At 50.3% G+C, this 19,511-nt stretch overlaps 1 long non-coding RNA gene across 1 annotated transcript in view; it reads right to left on the bottom strand.

Moving 5' to 3' along the window:
* Window positions 1–7,838: 7,838 nt before the first annotated feature.
* Window positions 7,839–19,511, bottom strand: part of LOC142301353 (uncharacterized) — a 28,505-nt gene continuing 16,832 nt past the window's right edge. The window contains exon 3 of the long non-coding RNA XR_012752779.1: window positions 7,839–7,924. This is a non-coding gene — a long non-coding RNA (uncharacterized LOC142301353). The remainder of the gene's footprint in view (window positions 7,925–19,511) is intronic.

The raw sequence follows: 19,511 nt of genomic DNA, 5'->3' as shown, positions 1-19,511 counted from the left end.
ATTCCCTCACCGGGCAGATTTATCAGGTGAGCGTTAAGCGACTTCCTGAACTAGGGCTCTGCACCCCACTGGTGCTCAGTCCAGTGAGTACTCACACTGTACTCTCCCTGGCAACTGTACTCCTTTTGCCCAACAAGCCACTTTACACTCTCTGTCTGAACATTGACTTCTGACTGACTTGATGTCTAACTTTTTGACTATCTGACAAAAAGTCCATCTTCCGTCCACTCCACTGACTGGCCCCTCCTCCTCCTGGGGGTTCTGACTAGTGGATAGGATGAGTCACGATCAATAGGTGGCCATCCATCAGATCCCTCTCTAGCTTTTTACCCAGTCTGGGGAAAAGGGCGTGGATGTGTGTGTTTGGATGGTGTTTTACCGGCACTGGTCTTTCAGGAATCAAAGGGTTAGATACAGTACCCTGTGGCACTTGACGCCTCAGGGGCGCCACAATTGTCCGCCACTCTTACACCAGTAACATTTACCCTAGGCAAGCAGAGATACTGCAGGGTAGGGCAGTGTAAAACCTTTCCAAGGATAACTGTTGATTCAATATCTTGTACTCCCTTGCTCCAAAATTCAGATTTCATTCATATGTAAATTAGGTTTGCCTTTACTTTTTTGGGTGTATAATATTTTACAAAATTTAATCCACAAAATAGGCAGAAAAAAACTGGAGCATGAACTGTACAGATTTGAGTCCTGTGTGCACATAACCTTAGATTATTTTATAAAGACGTAGGGAAAATAGATAATTATAATAGCCAAGTAGTAATAGAAAAGTTGTTGCGTTCACTTTCATCTTCTTGGAAAAGTAATATTTATCATGAACAGTAGATGGCAATATGCATATTGACTATTGTACTTGTGTATAGTACATATTACATATTTACTTTTTCTCTAGATACATGTTATGCTATTTTTTTGAAGAAAAAAAGGGGCCTGGCTGTTAGCTGTACTCTTTCATTGAAGTTCCATCAGTCAGCATGAGAGAGATGATGATTAATTATAGTGACTGACTTCACTGAAGTTCATACAGTGAGAAGAGAGATCCAGTTTCCTGATCAGCAGGAGCTAGCCATGGTCATGTCTTTAATAGGAAGAACAGGAATATTACACACGCATAATAAAAAACATATAGCTAATCTTAACAAAAAATCTGTGGCCGGCCAGAAACACTGAAGTCACATGGAGCATATAGGAAGTCTAAGTATTTACGGCTGTGAATTATGAGATATAATTGCGTTATGGTTTTGATTTATACAAAGCATGTCCACCAAAGTGAACAGAAAAGGAAGTTTAAAGCTGGGCTTCCTTACATCAGTTGTTTTATTCTTGTGCTGGACACAAATGATGCAAGCTGTGCACTTTGTGCATCTGTCTGATGTCCAGAGTCACAAAATGCTGCATACAAAGACTAAACCACTAGAAGAACTGAATTACTGGTTTACTTGGAACCAAAACCAGTGTTAGAGAAGGGGGTAACCAGACAATTGTCCAGTGCACTCATCCCCAAGAGGGCCCCCAGCAGTAGCAGAGTATAGATGGCGATCGACTTAGGCCTGAGAACCCAGAGGGGTCCACCCAGAGTAACTTCCACTTCTAACTAAATTGACATGCCCAATATGCTGATGTGACGCCCTGGACTATCAGGTCATCACAGGGTATTGTGCAATCTGCCCTTCTGCACAGTATCCAAATCTTCCTTGGTTAAAGATCCCTGGCCTTCGGTGTTGCTAAGAGCTGAGCCAGTCAAAACCCTAGGAATACTCTGCACCACACCCACCAGACACACCATTGGGGGGGCCTGAAGGGAATAGGGCCACCCACTTGGGGGGTTGGTAGGGGACAGTCAGAGGTGTTAGGAGCAGGAGAGTGTACGGTGACTCTCGTTAGGAGAGGTCTCAAGTAGTTGGAGGAGGTCAGGAGCAGGGCTCCCTGTAGCATACTAGGTGGCAGACGTTGGTCTGGGCCTGGTAGGAGCTGGAACCCCGGTCGCAGGGGATCCTGTCAAGGGTCACGGATCTGCCGAGGAGGGCAGCCGGCGGCCTTGAGCTATCTCCAGGCAGGGGCCAGGGCACGACGGGGTACGTGGACCCTAGGCCAGGAAGTAGTTTCAGGTGTCCTGGTAATTTACCCAATGAGGGTAAAGTCTAGTTGGTTTCCCTTCAGAAAATTTGTTGGTTATGTATTCTGCTTGTCTCTTGGTTTTGTTTATTTTCCCTCATCTATCCTCTGTGTATGTGTGTTAGTTTCTCACCCTGGGTGCTCCTGTGTCCCTACACCCTTCTCTCTCCTTTTATTAGAATTGTGTTGCAGCCTCGTTTCTGGTTCCTCAGGAGGTATGAAAAACCCCTCAATGGCTTTCCAGCCATGTCCGAGAAGGCGTTGTTAGTTGTGTTATTAGGGTATTTCCTAGTCTGTAAAGGAAGCAGTTGGTCTTTTTTCTTTTCAGTTACCCATGTGAGTGTGTGTGCACATATTTATAGCCTATGCAATGCGCTCAGCAAAATATTGACCACACCCCAAGCCACACTCATTTACCATTTCTTTCTATTCTAGCAGGAGGAGATGTCAGAGGGAGTACTGGCAGTCAGAGACATTAAGCAGATGCCTCAGACTGCAGGGTATACTCAAATCTGGGACTGTTCCACTACATACGGGATGGCTGAGAATAGAAATGAGTGGATTGATTTACAGGACTTAGGTTTAGCATAAGACACGCCTGCCCCAGGGCCGGGGGTACTCGGAACCAGGCCGGATTAGTCCGGGGACCTTAGCGGTGGCGGGGTCCGGGTCCGTGACCTTGGCAGTGTCTTTGGTCATGAACAACTGAGCACAATGGGGGGTGTGCAGCATGGAGGATGGAGCACGATGGGGGGTGCGCAGCATGGGAGATGGAGCACGATGGGGGGTATGCAGCATGGGAGATGAAGCACGATGGGGGGTGTGCAGCATGGGAGATGGAGCACGATGGGGGGTGTGCAGCATGGGAGATGGAGCACGATGGGGGGTATGCAGCATGGGAGATGAAGCACGATGGGGGGTGCGCAGCATGGGGGATGGAGCACGATGGGGGGGTGCGCAGCATGGGGGATGGAGCACGATGGGGGTGTGCAGCATGAAGGATGGAGCATGATGGGGGGTGCGCAGCATGAGAGATGGAGCACAATGGGGGGTGCTAAGCATGGGGGATGGAGCATGATGGGGGGTGCGCAGCATGGAGGATGGAGCACGATGGGGGGGGTGCAGCATGGAGGATGGAGCACGATGGGGGGTGTGCAGCATGGGGGATGGAGAACGATGCAGGGTGTGCAGCATGGGGGATGGAGCACGATGGGGGTGCGCAGCATGGGGGATGGAGCACGATGGGGTATGCGCAGCATGGAGGATGGAGCACGATGGGGGGTGTGCAGCATGGAGGATGGAGCACGATGGGGGTGTGCAGCATGGGGAATGGAGCACGATGGAGGGTGTGCAGCATGGGGCATGGAGCACGATGGGGGGTGTGCAGCATGGGGGATGGAGCACGATGGGGGTGCGCAGCATAGGGGATGGAGTACCATGGGGGGTGCGCAGCATGTCGGATGGAGCATGATGGGGGGTGCGCAGTATGGAGGATGGAGCACGATGGGGGGTGCGCAGCATGGGGGATGGAGCACAATGGGGGGTGCGCAGCATGGGGGATGGAGCACGATGGGGGGTATGCAGCATGGGAGATGAAGCACGATGGGGGGTGCGCAGCATGGGAGATGGAGCATGATGGGGGGTGCGCAGCATGGGAGATGGAGCACGATGGGGGGGTGCAGCATGGGGGATGGAGCACGATGGAGGGTGTGCACCATTGAGGATGGAGCACAATGGGGGGTGCACAGCATGGGAGATGGAGCATGATGGGGGTGCGCAGCATGAGGGATGGAGCACGATGGGGGGTGCGCAGCATGGGGGATGGAGCACGATGGGGGTGCACAGCATGGGGGATGGAGCACGATGGGGGGTGTGCAGCATGGAGGATGGAGCACGATGGGGGGTATGCAGCATGGGAGATGAAGCACGATAGGGGTTGCGCAGCATGGGAGATGGAGCATGATGGGGGTGCGCAGCATGGGAGATGGAGCACGATGGGGGGTGTGCATCATGGGGGATGGAGCACGATGGGGGGTGTGCAGCATGGAGGATGGAGCACGATGGGGGGTGCGCAGCATGGGAGATGGAGCATGATGGGGGTGCGCAGCATGGGGGATGGAGCACGATGGGGGGTGTGCAGCATGGGGGATGGAGAACGATGCGGGGTGTGCAGCATGGCGGATGGAGCACGATGGGGGTGCGCAGCATGGGGGATGGAGCACGATGGGGGATGCGCAGCATGGAGGATGGAGCACGATGGGGGGTGTGCAGCATGGAGGATGGAGCACGATGGGGGTGTGCAGCATGGGGGATGGAGCACGATGGAGGGTGTGCAGCATGGGGGATGGAGCACGATGGGGGGTGTGCAGCATGGGGGATGGAGCACGATGGGGATGCGCAGCATAGGGGATGGAGTACCATGGGGGGTGCGCAGCATGTCGGATGGAGCATGATGGGGGGTGCGCAGTATGGAGGATGGAGCACGATGGGGGGTGCGCAGCATGGGGGATGGAGCACAATGGGGGGTGCGCAGCATGCGGGATGGAGCACTATGGGGGGTATGCAGCATGGGAGATGAAGCACGATGGGGGGTGCGCAGCATGGGAGATGGAGCATGATGGGGGGTGCGCAGCATGGGAGATGGAGCACGATGGGGGGGTGCAGCATGGGGGATGGAGCACGATGGAGGGTGTGCACCATGGAGGATGTAGCACGATGGGGGGTGTGCAGCATGGGAGATGGAGCATGATGGGGGTGCGCAGCATGGGGGATGGAGCACGGTGGGGGGTGCGCAGCATGGGGGATGGAGCACGATGGGGGGTGCGCAGCATGGAGGATGAAGCACGATGGGGGTGCACAGCATGGGGGATGGAGCACGATGGGGGTGTGCAGCATGGAGGATGGAGCACGATGGGGGGTGCACAGCATGGGAGATAAAGCACGATGGGGGGTATGCAGCATGGGAGATGAAGCACGATAGGGGTTGCGCAGCATGGGAGATGGAGCATGATGGGGGTGCGCAGCATGGGAGATGGAGCACGATGGGGGTGTGCATCATGGGGGATGGAGCACGATGAGGGGGGTGCAGCATGGAGGATGGAGCACGATGGGGGGTGCGCAGCATGGGAGATGGAGCATGATGGGGGTGCGCAGCATGGGGGATGGAGCATGATGGGGGTTGCGCAGCATGGGGGATGGAGCACGATGGGGGTTGTGCAGCATGGAGGATGGAGCACGATGGGGGGTGTGCAGCATGGAGGATGGAGCCCGATGCAGGTTGTGCAGCATGGGGGATGGAGCACGATGGGGGGTGTGCAGCATGGGGGATGGAGCACGATGGGAGTGCGCAGCATGGGGGATGGAGCATAATGGGGGGTGCGCAGCATGTCAGATGGAGCACGATGGGGGTGCGCAGCATGGGGGATGGAGCACGATGGGGGGTGCGCAGCATGGGGGATGGAGCACGATGGGGGGTGCGCAGCATGGGGGATGGAGCACGATGGCGGGTGCGTAGCATGGGGGATGGAGCACGATGGCGGGTGCGCAGCATGGGGGATGGAGCACGATGGCGGGTGCATAGCATGGGGGATAGAGCACGATGGCGGATGCGCAGCATGGGGGATGGAGCACGATGGGGGGTGCGCAGCATGGGGGATGGAGCACGATGGGGGGTGCACAGCATGGGGGATGGAACACGATGGGGATTGCGCAGCATGGGGGATGGAGCACGATGGGGGTTGCACACGTCCCCCCAAAACACACAGACACCGCCACACGCGCACCGCACAACACACCACACAGATACGGAGAACCACAAACACTGCCCTACACACACAGACAGCGCCGCACACACACAACACCCAACACACAAACACCGCGGTATACACAAATATACGCACATACCGTGCAACACACACATATTGCACAAAACATACCTTCCCCCAAAACACACAGACGCACCCCACAGCCACACCCACACAAACCGCGCAACACACACAGCACCACACACACACAATGCTGCAGACACACAGCGCTCCACAAACAACGCAACACACACAACGCAACACACAAACAACACCGCTCTCACTGCCCCCACCAAGACAACACCCAGAACATTTACAGTGCCCTACACAAACACTTGGCAACTACACACAACAACATCTATATATATAACAAAAATCATACATTAACTACACAGTACGTAAATTCTAGAATACCCGATGTGTTAGAATCGGGCCACCTTCTAGTGTGTATATAAAGGCTGTGGGGGCCAATATGCTGTATATAGGGAGCAATGGTGAACTGATACTTTATATAGGAAGCTGTGGGCCCATTTCACTGTATAGGAGGCTATGGGGTCATCATCCTATAAATAGTGGGATCTGAGGGCACTGTGTATATGGAGCTATGGGGCCATTATACAATATATAGTGGGATGTGGGAACCCCCTACTGTATATCATGGGCTCTAGAAGTCTTATACTGTGTATACAGTGCTATGATGACATTACACTGCAAATAGGCAAATATGAGGCTATTATACTATATATAGAAGGCTGTGAGAGACATAATAATATAAAATTGGAGGCTGTGGGTTGCATTATATTGTATCTAGGGGAACTGTGGTCAACATCATATTTTATATAGGGAAGCTGTTGGGGGGGTCACTGTGGAGACACGGGGCTCAGTGGGTGCTCTCGTCCACTAAAACCCGCCACCTTTAGAAAGACAGTGTGGCTCAGGGCTCATCCCAACTGAACGCCGGCCTCCTTAACCGTGGGCGTAACACTACTCAGACAACACAGGGTGAGGGAACCACAATAATTAGACTTTATTGGATCCCCAAACAATTAATGGCACATGACACAGCAAAAAACCAGCAAAACACACAGATGTAACAGGCAACAGAGTCTCACCCTTCCGCTGGCTGACCAGGGATTTAGAATGTCCATGCCTCACAGGTTCCAAGGCCACTTACTCCAATCCAGCAGCACCCCGCTTTCGGCGGGCACCCACCGTGACTGGAATAACGCCAGATTTAGGAAGCTGGCTGAGGTCTGCAAAGTCTGTAACAAGTGACTGAACTGTCCCGACCTGAGTGTCTTCCTTAGGTAGTCCTGGTATGATGATACAATCCTGGCAGCCGGAGTCAAAATCTCTAGGCTGTGGATATGGTCTCCAACCAGAACCGGAGTCCCTAGATTGAAGCCATAAGATATCCTGATCCTCTAGTCAGCTCCAAAGAGCTTAGACTGGATCCATCAGCATCCATCAACCACAACCTGGTGGCTTAAAGAAATCCCTTTTATAGCCACAGCCTTCCACTTGGATACACTGCGTCCTCATCGATTGGTTGGACAAGATCGCCTCTCCCATTGGATGAATCTCAAGCTGCATGGACAATGTTCATATAAATGATGTGCATAGAAAGACTGAAGATATCTACATGAAGTCTGCAAGTCACAGACTCGACAATGGCTACTAAGGTAATCACATTAGCAATACACAACTACAATACAATGGTTACTGGAAAAGTCTGGAGAACAATACGTCTGGCTTTCAGTGGCCAACACAATTACATTGAGACAACAAGAGTCTTGTAAAAACAATGAGGGACTTCTCCCCCGTCTATAGACAATCTATCATGCTGTCTGGCTGAATTTTAAGAAACTTTAACCCATGAGAGTAGATGTCGTCACATTCCTCCCCCCTTCTTAATATTAGCCAGACATGATAGGCTTCCGATCATCCTTCTCCTCTTGTCGGGAAAGCCCATCCGCCTTTCCATGGTTCTTGCCCTGTTTATGGGAGATGGAAAAATTGTAAGATTGTAATGCCAGACTCCACCTGAGCAAGCGTCCGTTGTCCCCGGCAGTGCGATTTAGCCAACTCAATGGATTGTGGTCAGTAAGGACTGTGAACTCATTGCCATAGAAGTAGGGCTGCAATTTTTTTAGGGCCCAGACTACATTGCCAACACAGGAGGGGTCACCCGGTAGGCGGGTTGTCTTAGTGGGGTGGCTGCCCCTGTATTGACATGATGCTGGACCAGGGGGGTTCTACCAGGCTGACTTGTGAACAGGGTTTCATATGTTCCGAGTATGTGAAAAAACAATTAGAAGTGCACAGCCATAGTTTATATAGTAAATTTATCAGTAATGGGGGGGGGGGGTGCACCTGTCAAGCAAAACCAACTATATCAATCACAAGAAAAGCGCTTGACCAAAAGGCACTCACTCCAGAATTAGATTATAATACAATTTTTATTTGTGTATCAAAAAGTTTAAAAACACACATACAAAATACAAACAGTGCAGACATATTAAAAAACACCAAGGACAATAAAAATGAGACCCAATCCAGAATAAGTCCTCTCAAAGATAAATATTGTACCAGAATCACCATAGATAGTTCAAAATGTATAACAATACAGATAATGAATCAGAGATATAACCATTAGTGATGAGCGAGCATGCTTGTTACTACTCGGTACTCGCACGAGTATCACTGTACTCGGTCTACTCGGCGGGGACCGAGTAATCTCGCGATACTCGTGCTGTACTCGTGGTCTTCATACCTGCATGTTGGCGCTCTTTTGAGAGCCAGCCCTCATGCAGGGATTGGCTGGCAGACCACTGCAATGCCACAGTCCTGTTAGTTGTGGAATTGCAGTGATTGGCCGGCCTGCACAGCGTGACCGAGCCTTTATACCGGCGGGCGCGCTGTGCTCTGCTCACAGCTATCCAGACAGTCAGTGCAGGGAGAGGGTCGCTGCTTCAGGGAAAGGTTTGCGGCCCTTTATAGCTATTTCCGTAGCAGGGCTGCAAACAGTGTGACCAAAAGTCCTTCTCAGGACTATTCTAGTTGTATACAGGCAGGCAGGGTATAGCCAGGTCGGAGTACAGTAGCAGAGTCCTTCTCAGGACTATTGTTGCTGTATACAGGCAGGGTATAGCCAGGTTGGAATACAGGCTAGTGACCAAAAGAGTCCTTGTCAGGACTATTGTAGCAGTATACAGGCAGGCAGGCAGGCAGGCAGGGTATATAGCCATTCCTAGTGATGACCGTATACCAGCCTTCATCATATCTGGGGCTGGTGTACACAGTCTAAAACAGTCCTGATAGTGTCAGACTTCTCAGCAATTGTCGCTCCTAAAAACCTGTTAGGTTCTTAGTGCGTCTGTGCTTGCATTTAAAAACTGCACGTGTGTGCCTGTCGGTGGCAGCGTACAGGTGCACTTGTGTGCGTTTTTAACAAACTATTATATAACGCACAAGTGTAGTGTATAATACACGTCAGTCAGCAGTGGCTGATAGTGTCAGAGTTCTCGTCATTAATTTTTTCTCCTAAAACCTGTGTTAGGTTCTTAGTGCGTCCGTGCTTGCATTTAAAAACCGCACGTGTGTGCCTGTCGGTGGCAGCGTACAGGTGCACTTGTGTGCGTTTTTACCAAACTATTATATAACGCACAAGTGTAGTGTATAATACACGTCAGTCAGCAGTGGCTGATAGTGTCAGAGTTCTCGTCATTAATTTTTTCTCCTAAAACCTGTGTTAGGTTCTTAGTGCGTCCGTGCTTGCATTTAAAAACCGCACGTGTGTGCCTGTCGGTGGCAGCGTACAGGTGCACTTGTGTGCGTTTTTACCAAACTATTATATAACGCACAAGTGTAGTGTATAATACACGTCAGTCAGCAGTGGCTGATAGTGTCAGAGTTCTCGTCATTAATTTTTTCTCCTAAAACCTGTGTTAGGTTCTTAGTGCGTCCGTGCTTGCATTTAAAAACCGCACGTGTGTGCCTGTCGGTGGCAGCGTACAGGTGCACTTGTGTGCGTTTTTACCAAACTATTATATAACGCACAAGTGTAGTGTATAATACACGTCAGTCAGCAGTGGCTGATAGTGTCAGAGTTCTCGTCATTAATTTTTTCTCCTAAAACCTGTGTTAGGTTCTTAGTGCGTCCGTGCTTGCATTTAAAAACCGCACGTGTGTGCCTGTCGGTGGCAGCGTACAGGTGCACGATTTGCACAAACTTTGATATAACGCCCAAGTCTAGTGAATACACGTCAGCACAGCATTGCAAAATGCGCAAGGGCGTTGGCAAGGAACAAGGAAGTGGACGTGATGGTGGTGCAGGCAGAGGCCGAGGTCGTGGGCAAGCTCTAATTTTGCCACAACAAAGGGCCACATCTAGTCGCTCGCACGTCCTGTCCCAAATTCTTGGGGACCGCAGCAGTACACCGCTCTTGAACCAAGACCAGTGTCAACAGGTTGTTAGTTGGATAGCGGATAATGCTTCCAGTCAGATTCGCACCACCACAAACACTCTGTCTTCCACACGGTCAAGTGTCAGTAGCCGTGATACTGCACCACACATTTCAGAACCTGATCCTCCTTCCTACCACAAGGCTGAGAACACGTCCTCGGACATTAATGATCCCACACTTGGACACTCGGAAGAGCTGTTCACGTTTCCATTCGCACATTCTGGCCTCTCACCAGCTCATGTTGAAGTGGGTCATGAGGAGATCGTATGTACAGATGGCCAAATATTTGAGCAGCCACGTTCTCACGAAGTTGGCAACATGTCTCAACAAGGGGTGGACGATGATGAGACACAATTGTCAGGAAGTCAGGAGGAGGAGCAGGGTGCGGAAGAGGAAGACGACGTGGTGGATGATCCAGTAACTGACCCAACCTGGCAGGAGGATGTGCAGAGCGAGGACAGCAGTGCACAGGAGGAGGGAGGCGTAGCATCCCAACAGGCAGTAAGAAGCAGGGTGGTGGCTCCAGGCAGAAGTCAGGCAACCGTTCCCCGGAACAACAACACGACACAAGGTGCCTGTACAAATGTTAGGTCTTCCCGAGTCTGGCAGTTTTTTAAGTTGGATCCAGATGATTCTAAAAAGGCCATTTGCAACACCTGCCATGCCAGCATCAGCAGGGGTACCAAAACTAGCAGCCTGACCACCACCAGCATGATCAGGCACATGTCAGCCAAGCACCCGACTTTGTGGGAAGTACAACAGAGTCGAGGAGCAGTGCTTGCTAATGTCACTGCTACGTCTTCGCTGGTTGTGCATGCGAGCCAATCCCCTGTCCATGCTGCCTGCGAACAAGCCTCCTCCGGTCCTGCACCTGCAGTTGCCTACGCAGAAATAACACCATCATCAAGCACGTCCTTGTCCCAGCGCAGCGTTCAGTTATCCATTCAGCAAACCTTTGAACGCAGGCGCAAATACACTGCCTACACCCCACATGCCACAGTTCTAAATGCTAACATTTCGCGACTGCTTGCGCTGGAAATGTTGCCTTTTAGGCTGGTGGAGACAGAAGCATTCCGCGACCTGATGGCGGCAGCTGTCCCACGTTACTCGGTCCCCAGCCGCCACTATTTCTCCCGGTGTGCCGTCCCCGCGTTGCATAACCACGTGTCACAAAACATCACACGTGCCCTGAACAACGCTGTTTCACCCAAAGTCCACCTAACCACAGACACGTGGACAAGTGCTTGTGGGCAAGGCCGCTACATCTCGTTGACGGCACACTGGGTTAATATTGTGGAAGCTGGGACCCAGTCTGAGCGAGGGACGGAACACGTCCTTCCCACTCCAAGGTTTGCAGGCCCTACCTCAGTCAGTGTTTCACCCACACTCTACAGCTCCGGAATGTCATGCTCTTCAGCCTCCTCCTCCTCCTGCGCATCCTCATCCACTGTACCCTCCACACCAGTCCCAAGCTGGAAGCACTGCAGCACTGCCTCGGCGAAGCGGCAACAGGCTGTGCTGAAGCTAATCTGCATAGGTGACAAACCCCACAATGCAGAAGAGCTGTGGACAGCTCTGAAACAGCAGGCAGATCACTGGCTCACACCTCTGAACCTAAAGCCAGGAAAGGTCGTGTGTGACAATGGCCGGAACCTGGTGGCGGCTTTGAGGCGAGGCCAGCTGACACATGTTCCATGCGTGGCCCATGTGCTCAACCTCGTGGTTCAGCGGTTTCTAAAGTCATACCCAGAGCTGTCTGATCTGCTGGTAAAAGTTCGCCGCCTGTCTGCACATTTTCGAAAGTCACCTACTGCTTCAGCCGGCCTTGCCGGCTTTCAGCGCAGTTTGCATCTTCCGGCTCACAGACTGGTGTGTGTTGTCCCCACGCGTTGGAATTCAACTCTGCACATGTTGGTCAGGATATGTGAGCAGAAGAGGGCAGTTGTTGAGTACCTGCATCACCTAAACCGTCGGGAAATGGGTCAAACTCCACACATAACACCTGAGGAGTGGAGATGGATGTCCGACCTATGTACCATCCTCAAAAACTTTGAGGACTCCACCAAGATGGTGAGTGGTGATGACGCCATTATTAGCGTCACCATACCGCTACTCTGCCTTCTAAAACGGTCTCTGCTCAAAACCAAACATGATGCATTGCAGGCGGAGTGCGATGAGTTGCAGCAAGAAACAGTAGTGGGTGTGGGTGATAACACACAGCCCAGCCTCGTCTCATCACAACGTGCAGTGGAGGACTATGACGAGGAGGAGGATGAAGACATGGAGCAAATCTCCGGCCAAATTGAGGATATCACATGCACACCAGTCATATCCTCGGTTCAGCGTGGCTGGCCAGAGGACAGGGTAGATGAGGAGGAGGAGGAGGAGGAGGAGGAGGACAGCATGTTCAGTCAACGTGTTGGTCAGGCTACTGAAGTCCTGGCTGTTAAGAGTCTGGCGCACATGGCTGACTTTATGGTAAGCTGCCTGTCTCGTGACCCTCGCGTTAAGAACATCTTGGCCGACAATCATTACTGGTTGGTAACACTGTTAGACCCACGCTACAAGGAGAACTTTATGTCTCTTATTCCCGAGGCGGAGAGGTCAACCAAAATGCAGCAGTTCCGGAAGGCCATAGTCACGGAAGTAGGCAAACCATTCCCCTCACAAAACGCTAGCGGCATAGGTCAGGAATCAGTGGACAACCAAGGCGTACAGCCGAGAGAGGCACAAGTCCAATCCGCCAGAGGTAGGGGAACAGTCTTTAAGATGTGGGACAGTTTTCTCAGCCCCTCACGTACCACAGCCCCTGAGGTGCGGGGTAGTGCCACAAGAAATCCTAAGTTTGCCCAGATGCTCAAGGAGTACCTTGCAGATCGAACAACTGTACTCCGACATTCCTCTGTGCCTTACAATTATTGGGTATCCAAGGTGGACACGTGGCATGAATTGGCTCTCTACGCCTTGGAAGTCCTGGCCTGCCCTGCCGCTAGCGTTTTGTCAGAGCGTGTTTTTAGTGCCGCAGGTGGAATCATTACAGATAAACGCACCTGCCTGTCAACTGAAAATGCTGACAGGCTGACTCTGATCAAGATGAACAAGGGTTGGATTGGGCCAGACTTCACCACACCACCAGCAAATGAGAGTGGAATTTAAAGTTTGTAATGGGAATTTGCCATGTACCTCCAGTCACCCATGGGTACACACTTCTGGACTTTGGATAATCGCTGGACTGCTCCTCCTTCTCCTCATGCGCCACCATGATGACCGTTACAAGAGTTAGGCCTTTGTTTCAGGTATACCCCCAGTGGTAAATTTTTTCGCCCATTCTTTGCAGAATGGACATTACAACGACAGGAGACCCGCTCCTTTGCAATGGGAACAATGTTTTGAGGCCCTCATGCACGTCTCTATGCAGGGACAACGTGGAGCCTCCCAATTTTTGGCTGCCCTGCCAAAGGGCTATACTATAATACACCCACTTCCTGACAATGGACACTTAATGTTTTGAGGCCCTCATGCACGTCTCTATCCAGGGACAATGTGGAGCCTCCCAATTTTTGGCTGCCCTGCCAAAGGGCTATACTACAAAAGACCCACTTCCTGACAATGGACACTTAATGTTTTGAGGCCCTCATGCACGTCTCTATCCAGGGACAACGTGGAGCCTCCCAATTTTTGGCTGCCCTGCCAAAGGGCTATACTACAAAAGACCCACTTCCTGACAATGGACACTTAATGTTTTGAGGCCCTCATGCACGTCTCTATCCAGGGACAACGTGGAGCCTCCCAATTTTTGGCTGCCCTGCCAAAGGGCTATACTACAAAAGACCCACTTCCTGACAATGGACACTTAATGTTTTGAGGCCCTCATGCACGTCTCTATCCAGGGACAACGTGGAGCCTCCCAATTTTTTGCTGCCCTGCCAAAGGGCTATACTACAAAAGACCCACTTCCTGACAATGGACACTTAATGTTTTGAGGCCCTCATGCACGTCTCTATCCAGGGACAACGTGGAGCCTCCCAATTTTTGGCTGCCCTGCCAAAGGGCTATACTACAAAAGACCCACTTCCTGACAATGGACACTTAATGTTTTGAGGCCCTCATGCACGTCTCTATCCAGGGACAACGTGGAGCCTCCCAATTTTTGGCTGCCCTGCCAAAGGGCTATACTACAAAAGACCCACTTCCTGACAATGGACACTTAATGTTTTGAGGCCCTCATGCACGTCTCTATCCAGGGACAACGTGGAGCCTCCCAATTTTTGGCTGCCCTGCCAAAGGGCTATACTACAAAAGACCCACTTCCTGACAATGGACACTTAATGTTTTGAGGCCCTCATGCACGTCTCTATCCAGGGACAACGTGGATCCTCCCAATTTTTGGCTGCCCTGCCAAAGGGCTATACTACAAAAGACCCACTTCCTTCCAATGGGCACTTCAGGTTTACAGGCCCTCATGCACGTCTCTATCCAGGGACAACGTGGAGCCTCCCAATTTTTGGCTGCCCTGCCTAAGGGCTATACTATAATACACCCACTTCCTGACAATGGACACTTAATGTTTTGAGGCCCTCATGCACGTCTCTATCCAGGGACAACGTGGAGCCTCCCAATTTTTGGCTGCCCTGCCAAAGGGCTATACTACAAAAGACCCACTTCCTTCCAATGGGCACTTCAGGTTTACAGGCCCTCATGCACGTCTCTATCCAGGGACAACGTGGAGCCTCCCAATTTTTGGCTGCCCTGCCTAAGGGCTATACTATAATACACCCACTTCCTGACAATGGACACTTAATGTTTTGAGGCCCTCATGCACGTCTCTATCCAGGGACAACGTGGAGCCTCCCAATTTTTGGCTGCCCTGCCTAAGGGCTATACTATAATACACCCACTTCCAGACAATGGACACTTAATGTTTTGAGGCCCTCATGCACGTCTCTATCCAGGGACAACGTGGAGCCTCCCAATTTTTGGCTGCCCTGCCTAAGGGCTATACTATAATACACCCACTTCCTGACAATGGACACTTAATGTTTTGAGGCCCTCATGCACGTCTCTATCCAGGGACAACGTGGAGCCTCCCAATTTTTGGCTGCCCTGCCTAAGGGCTATACTATAATACACCCACTTCCTGACAATGGACACTTAATGTTTTGAGGCCCTCATGCAAATCTCTATCCAGGGACAACGTGGAGCCTCCCAATTTTTGGCTGCCCTGCCTAAGGGCTATACTATAATACACCCACTTCCTGACAATGGACACTTAATGTTTTGAGGCCCTCATGCACGTCTCTATCCAGGGACAACGTGGAGCCTCCCAATTTTTGGCTGCCCTGCCAAAGGGCTATACTACATAAGACCCACTTCCTGACAATGGACACTAAATGTTTTGAGGCCCTCATGCACGTCTCTATCCAGGGACAACGTGGAGCCTCCCAATTTTTGGCTGCCCTGCCAAAGGGCTATACTACAAAAGACCCACTTCCTGACAATGGACACTTAATGTTTTGAGGCCCTCATGCACGTCTCTATCCAGGGACAACGTGGATCCTCCCAATTTTTGGCTGCCCTGCCAAAGGGCTATACTACAAAAGACCCACTTCCTTCCAATGGGCACTTCAGGTTTACAGGCCCTCATGCACGTCTCTATCCAGGGACAACGTGGAGCCTCCCAATTTTTGGCTGCCCTGCCTAAGGGCTATACTATAATACACCCACTTCCTGACAATGGACACTTAATGTTTTGAGGCCCTCATGCACGTCTCTATCCAGGGACAACGTGGAGCCTCCCAATTTTTGGCTGCCCTGCCAAAGGGCTATACTACAAAAGACCCACTTCCTTCCAATGGGCACTTCAGGTTTACAGGCCCTCATGCACGTCTCTATCCAGGGACAACGTGGAGCCTCCCAATTTTTGGCTGCCCTGCCTAAGGGCTATACTATAATACACCCACTTCCTGACAATGGACACTTAATGTTTTGAGGCCCTCATGCACGTCTCTATCCAGGGACAACGTGGAGCCTCCCAATTTTTGGCTGCCCTGCCTAAGGGCTATACTATAATACACCCACTTCCTGACAATGGACACTTAATGTTTTGAGGCCCTCATGCAAATCTCTATCCAGGGACAACGTGGAGCCTCCCAATTTTTGGCTGCCCTGCCTAAGGGCTATACTATAATACACCCACTTCCTGACAATTGACACTTAATGTTTTGAGGCCCTCATGCACGTCTCTATCCAGGGACAACGTGGAGCCTCCCAATTTTTGGTTGCCCTGCCAAAGGGCTATACTACAAAAGACCCACTTCCTTCCAATGGGCACTTCAGGTTTACAGGCCCTCATGCACGTCTCTATCCAGGGACAACGTGGAGCCTCCCAATTTTTGGCTGCCCTGCCTAAGGGCTATACTATAATACACCCACTTCCTGACAATGGACACTTAATGTTTTGAGGCCCTCATGCACGTCTCTATCCAGGGACAACGTGGAGCCTCCCAATTTTTGGCTGCCCTGCCTAAGGACTATACTACAATAGACCCACTTCCTTCCAATGGGCACTTCAGGTTTACAGGCCATCATGCACGTCTGTATGCAGGGGCATTGGTGAACCTCACAATTTTGGACTGCCCTGGCAAAGGAAAATACTACAAAGACTCAGTTCCTCAAAATGGGCACATTAGACTCAGAGGCCTTTATGTACGTCTCTTCTCAGGGACATCGGAGTGCCACACAATGTTTTACGTAAAATCTTTCATGTATTGATCTCAACATACATTAGCTCTATCTCACTATTGGGTATGTGCCCTTAACATTTCCGCCATGAAAAATCATTTTGGTGTCATTTTGGAAGGTTTTCTGGTTTTCTGGTGAGTCCGTAAAAATGGCATAAAACGCGGACAAAATTGTTCACAGCTGTGACTTTTGAGTGATAAATGCTTCAAGGGGTCTTCCCCATGCTGTTGCCATGTCATTTGAGCACTCTTTGGAGACTTTTGTGCCATTTTTAGGGTTTCTACATGCTGCCGGTGGTCATTTCACAAAAATACTCGGGTCTCCCATAGGATAACATTGGGCTCGGTGCTCGGGCCGAGTACACGAGTATCTTGGGAGGCTCGGCCCGAGCTTCGAGCACCCGAGCTTTTTAGTACTCGCTCATCACTAATAACCATCTTATAAATAGGTATACATTGAGACAGACATTCTATCTTTTAAGCAGCATTGTGACCAAATAGTCAGAACAGCAACTGCAATGCCTCATAGGCAGAAAATCCCTATCATGGTGATTCCTTATCTGAAAATAGAGGTGGAGAACCTGGCCCAACGCGTGTCGCTATGTTAGCTTCATCAGGGGCAGTGGGTCCACTGGAGTGTTTTTTAATATGTCTGCACTGTGTTGTATTTTGTATGTGTGTTTTTAAACTTTTTGATACACAAATAAAAATTGTATTATAATCTAATTCTGGAGTGAGTGCCTTTTGGTCAAGCGCTTTTCTTGTGATTGATGTTCCGAGTATGTCTGATATCTGTCGCTTCTGTGATGGACTATAGACGGCTCAATGAGGTCACGATTACAGATGCGTAACTTTATTACTTCTTAAGTGTACTCAGCTGAAAATATACAATTTTAAGTGTTCACTTATGAGGCATAATTACATTATAGAGGCAGTCAGGGTATTCTGTCAAAGGGGCACATATGAGGCATTATACTTTCTAAAGGCAAAATCTAGATAGTTATTCTCTAACTTACAGAGGAGGGCTCTAATATCTTCTAGGTTTCATTTTTACCATCTCTATAGGACAAAAGGAGGGGCATGTAAGGGGCACAATGGTATACATTACTATGTGGTGCAGTAAGAGGAGTACTGTTTCCATGTGTAATGTAAATAATGTTGTGATTTTTTTTGTATATATTATGTTCTAAATTGTGATGTATTGTAATGTGTTCTTCTATAATGTATCCTGTAACTTGTGTGAAGTTTGGAATAGCACTTACATGGGAGGTCTCCGGACCATAGGCTAAGCAACAGTTAAAAGTTGGGACAAGCCACAATTGGAGGGGGTAGTTGACAGGGTAAAAGATGGTTCATCCCTGAAGAGTCAACTGAGTTTAGAGAGTGAAGATATAGTAAGTGATGTTTACGGATGTAAACAGCTTGGAGGTCGCATACTGGCTTGTGGCAGTAACAGAAAGAGAGGAGACTGGAGACGAGAGAGCATGAACCTTGAGAGTTGACTGAGACATGGAGTATAAACAGCACTGAAATGAGAGACTGAACCTCTGGTATACCTAATTGGGGATGACCAGGGCATAATGATTTGTGGGGGCTCATGGCCTTAATGGAAGAAGAGGCAAGACCAGGCAGCTTGGCAGAAAAGGTTGTCTGGTTCCTCGAGCCCAAGACACAAGTGTATGCCTACATTCCTGCTTTGCCTCCATCTCACAGACAGACCAATCAGCTTAAGGCACTCTGGGTCAGGATACAGTGACTTCTCAATCAATCCTACTGCAGATTCCACACCCTTTTCAGACCTTACAACCCTTGCCACCGCCTCCGAGGCAGAATGGATTGCGGGCATCACTGGGGGCAAGAAAGAGAGAGAAGCATGGGTGCTGTCCCAGCTAGATCATCCTTGTGGAAAAGAGATTAAGTGGCAGATGATCCAGGGTGCAGTCATGTACTTTGATCACAGGCAGGCTTCGGCTTTGTGATTGAGAAAAAGACCGAACACAAAATCCATGTCAACGAAGGTTCACTGATGAACCCGGCTGTTATATATGTGACCCAGAGTGCTTATTCAACCGTGTATGTGAGGAGTGCAGAAGCTAAGGAGATCTTGGTGTCATAACTCCTGGGTGCTGACCTGCTACCAAATGGAGTCAGATACCTGGAGGCCCTTGTTGTGCTGGTTGCATCCGCAACGTGGACAGGTTCTACGTTCCTAAGGTATCTTGGATCCAGTACTCTGTCTTGTTGACCGCAATCTGCCAAAGTTGTTTGCCCCTTCCCCTAGTTTATAGTTTTTATTGTGCACATTGTGATAGTACCCTTCTGGATTGTGGAAATTTCAGCCACTAGTGGGCCCTATACCCTGCACCTTGGACTTT

The sequence above is a fragment of the Anomaloglossus baeobatrachus genome, chromosome 4 (assembly GCF_048569485.1).
Source record: "Anomaloglossus baeobatrachus isolate aAnoBae1 chromosome 4, aAnoBae1.hap1, whole genome shotgun sequence".
NCBI lineage: Eukaryota > Metazoa > Chordata > Amphibia > Anura > Aromobatidae > Anomaloglossus > Anomaloglossus baeobatrachus.
Note: the sequence above shows the minus strand (reverse complement) of the source record. Positions and strands in the feature narration are given on the sequence as shown.